The following is a 4544-nucleotide window of genomic DNA, read 5'->3' as shown; positions in this document are numbered from 1 at the left end:
CGGCGCCCTTTTAAAAAGCCTGTAATTCCTTGCACAGTGATTTCTCAAAGAAACGGGTCTAAGGCTCTGGCGCACTAAGATTTACGCGGGCCGTGAGACTGTGAATTCCCACCTGGGAGGCTCAACTCGCGAACTTCCCCCCTCCCCCCCGAACCCGGAGCCCCACTCACGAGCACCACCTGGCCGCCCTGGCAAACCGGAAGTCTGAATGTATTTATCTTTCCTTATTCTTCTGTATTTATTATTTTTGCTTCATTCTGTTATGGTCAGATATGTTTTGTATTGTTTCAATATTTTAAAATTTATTGAAAATTCTGCTATAAAGTAGTCTATTTGCTATTATTGAGTGGTGGGCCTTGTCTGTCGATGTTCTTCAGATCTTCTGTTTCTTCATTTTCTTTCTTTCTAATTGTTCTAGCCATCAAGAAGTAGTGTATTACAATTTCCAACCATTTTTATAGATGTACTTCTTTTAATTCTAAGGGTTTTCTTCATATATTTTGGGGTTCAGGATGCTTGGTTAATGGATCCTTTTATTCTATCATATTGCCACTCCTGATCCCTTTTAATGACTGTTCACTTGGTATTGTTTCCTCATAATTTGATTTTTAACCTATGATGCCTGTGTGCTAACATAGACAACATACTGATAAGTCACATTTAAAACCTATTCTGCAACTATTGCTCTTGACTGGATCATATAATTACAGTAGAGAAAATTTTACTTCAGTCATTTTGTCATAAATGTTTTGGCTTGAGGAGGTTGATGACTTATTTGTTCCTTTTTATCAACAGTCCTGAGTTTTTTTAAAACAGATTTTCCCCTTTTATTTAATGAGTCTTGATTTCTTCTTTACTTTAGTGAGTAGAGTTATATACTTTATAACTACAATAAGGCTTACAAATTTAACACCAACATTTACAAGTTGTCAGTTGAAACCACCTTAATTTTCCTGGCATGTGAAAATTCTCTTTCTATATCAATCATTCCCTTTCTTGGTCTGATGTTATCATCAACTACCACTTTGTATTCTGGATTGCCTGTAATCACATTTTAAGTTTATTTTGTTGTTGTATGTATTCTGGTCTTTGTTAGTGTCAATAGTTTGAGGGTTGGCTGCTCTAGTTAGTTTTCTTTCTGGAGGATTCTATTTAAGTTTTCTTGTAGCTTTGGTCTGGTAGTTACAAATTCCCTTAACTTTTCTTTCTCTGGAAATGTCCAAATTTCATTCTTGTTTTTGAATGACAATTTTGCTGGATATATTATTCTTGATCGACAGTTCTTTTCTTTCAAGACTCTGTAAATGCCACGCCATTCCCTTCTTGCCTGCATTGCTTCTGGGGAGAAATAAGCACAAACGTGGCTTCAGGATTGGAGGAAGACTGATTAACAACTTGCGATATGCAGATGATACAACTTTGCTTGCTGAAAGTGAAGAGGACTTTACTGATGAAGATCAAAGAGCACAGCCTTCAGTATGGATTACATCTCAATGTAAAGAAAACAAAAATCCTCACCACTGTACCAAAAAAGCACATTCTTATCAATGGAGAAAATATTGAAGTTGTCAAGGACTTCATTCTTCTTGGATCAACTATCAACACTCATGGAAGAAACAGTCAAGAAATCAAAGGATGTATTGTATTAGGCAAATCTGCTTCACAACACCTTTATAAAGTGTTGAAGAGCAAAGATGCCCATTGAGGCCTAAGGTGCCCCTGACCCAAGCCATGATATTTTCAATAACCTCATATGCATGTGAAAGCTAGACAGTGAATAAGGCAGAACGTAGAAGAATTGGTGCTTTTATGTTATGGTGTTGAAGGAGAATATTGAAAGTGCCATGGGCTACCAAAAGAACCAATAGATCTGTTTTGGAAGAAGTGCAGCCAGAGTTCTCCTTGAAGGTCAAGATGGCCAAACTTTGTCTCTTATACTTCAGACATATTATCAAGAGGGACCAGTAACTGGAGAAGGATATCATGTTTGGTAAGGTGGAGGGTCAGAGAAAAAGAGGAAGACCCCCCAATGAGATGGATTTGCCAAGTAGCAACATCGATGGACTCAAGCACGGCAACAGTAGTGAGGTTGGTCCAGGATTGGGCAGTGTTTCTTTCTGCTGTGCATAAGGTCGCTGTTAGTCGGTACTGACTTGATGGCACCTAACAACAACAACAATCTGATTGAGGCTCCTTTGTAGGTGATATTTTGCTTACCATATTCTGCCTTCAAGATTCTTTTTCTTTGTTTCTGGAAAGTTCAATTATAATGTCTTGGCAATTTTCTCTTCAGGTTTAGCCTATATGAAGTTTGTTGAGCTTCTTATATGAAAATTTCTTCATCTTTAAGGAGATAGGGGAAGTTTTCTGTCACTGTTTCTTCAAAAATTTCTTCTAGACTTCATTTCCTCTCTTCTTCTGGAATTCCCATTGTGTGTATATTGTTCCTTTTGATGATGTCCCACAAAACCTTTATTTTCTCTTCATTTTCTTTCCTCTTTCAGTTTATTATTCAAGTGGAGTAATTGCAGAAGTCTTGTGTTCTATATTACTGACTCTTTCTTCTATAGATTCTATTCTACTTTTGTTTTCTTCCACAGAACTGTTTATTTTTGTTATTTTATTATTAAGCTCCGGAATTTCTAGTTGTTTTATTCTTAATGTTTCTATCACTTAGCTGAGTTTCTCGCTTTGTTCTTGTATTGTTTTGCTGAATTCTTCCAAAAATTTTTCCATGTTTTTCTTTATGGCATCAAGAAACCTTAATACTATATTTCTGACATCTTTGTTGGGGAATTCATAGCAATAAAAGCCTGAAATATTAGATTTATCTTTCATTGGTGAATAAACAGAAAACATCCACTGCCCTGATGATTCACAAACCTCCATATCTTTTACAATTCCTTCCAGAAGTTTCTTTTCATCATTTTGTTCTTCAAATATAAGTGATGCAAATGAGTTTTGAGACAAGGCTAACTCTCTGCTGCTACTGCTAGTTGAAGTTCCACATTTGAAAGAACCTACTGATTGTTTCTCTTGGTCTCTGCTGCTCCCCCACCCCCACCCCCACCCACCCACCTATGGCTCAGATTTGGAGAAGTTGGAGGGCTGGATAACACTGGAATATCTCTCACTAGTGGCATTCTATCCACGCCTTTTACTACCTGAGGACTGCTGCTGAGGTTGCTACCATCCCCTGCCTTGGGCACCAGGCTGTTCATTCCAGCATCAGTCTCCAAATCGACACTGGCTTTGAAGGAAGAATTGACAAATGTTCACTGAGACTGTTCACCTAAGGAGAGCTGTTCACTCAGCACATCACAGGACCCACAGTCTGAACAACTGAAGGAGATCAGCCCAGGTCCTCTGAAGTCTTCTTCTTCCCCATTGTCTTCTTGCCTGCTGAATAATCAGAGCTTAATATTTTTCACTTTCCTTTGTAAGTAGCCTTTCTTTTTTTCCCTAGATGCTTTCAGGATTCTCTTCCTGTCTTTGGTTTTGGAAAATTTGATTATGATACATCTTGGTGATTTTCTTTTGGGGTCTGTCTTTCCTAGGGCTCATTCATCTTTTTGGATGCTTATCTTCTCACCCTTCCAGTTGTTAGGGAAATTCTCTTTCAGCAGCTCTTTGACTATCTATTCTGTAGTTTTCGTTTTGTCCCTTCCTGTTCTGAAATTCCAATCAGCCTCAGGTTATTCTTCTTCATGTTGTACCATATGAATCTTAGGCTTTCTTCAGATTTTTAAATTCTTGTTCTGCTTGTTCTTCTTTCTTAGCACTATTGACAGATTTGTCATCCAGTTTGCTGATTCCGGCTTCCATCCCTTCAATTTTACCTCTTTGCCTTTTCAGTGTGTTGTCCATTTCTGATATGTTTGCATTAATCATCTGGACCTCTTTTTGCAGATTCCTTATTGATTCAATCACCATATCAATTTTGCTGTTTTTTTCCTGAAGCACTTTTCTGACTACTTCCTTATTTTTCTCTGCTTTTCTGTGAAACATTTGGATGTACCTTAATATCATTCTCCTACATTCCCCTTCAGAAAATTCCATGGCCTATCACCCTCTAATACAGCTCTTCCTTTTGGCCATTTATCTGAGCTACGCTGTCGTGCTTCTGTGCATTAGCAGACATTTTCTGCTGATTTTTATGGATTGTGGTGCTGTAGTACTTGTGTTAATTAGGTGAATGTATAATGGTGTATTCTTAAGCACACTCCAAGATGTCTACTACTGGGTGTGATCAGGAGATGGGCTTCTCTGCTCACTGTTCCTGCAGTTCCCTTTAGAGTGTTTTTAACAGGTGTTGGCCATGCACGCTGTTCTTTTTAGTGAGGTTTTACAGGTGCAAATGTAGCTTGGCTGTATAGCCAGGATTATTGTTTCTTGTTTGGTGAGACATGAGTAGAAACTCCCACAAAAGTAGAAGGAAGGTCAAATTCAGGACAAAATCTCAAAGTTAAATGCCATTACAATCTATCAAAGGTTAGTCTCCAAAGCCAACAGAGACTTCTGGATATTTCCTGTTTGTGCCGTTG

The 4544-nt window shown here is 38.1% G+C and overlaps 1 pseudogene; it reads right to left on the bottom strand.

Moving 5' to 3' along the window:
• Positions 1 to 1226: 1226 nt before the first annotated feature.
• Positions 1227 to 4059, bottom strand: LOC102821145 (annotated as a pseudogene).
• Between the last annotated feature and the right edge of the window lie 485 nt (positions 4060 to 4544).

This window comes from Chrysochloris asiatica, unplaced genomic scaffold (genome assembly GCF_000296735.1).
Source record: "Chrysochloris asiatica unplaced genomic scaffold, ChrAsi1.0 scaffold00470, whole genome shotgun sequence".
NCBI classification, from domain to species: Eukaryota; Metazoa; Chordata; class Mammalia; order Afrosoricida; family Chrysochloridae; genus Chrysochloris; species Chrysochloris asiatica.
The sequence above is the reverse complement of the archived record's forward strand: the minus strand, read 5'-3'. Positions and strand labels throughout refer to the sequence as shown.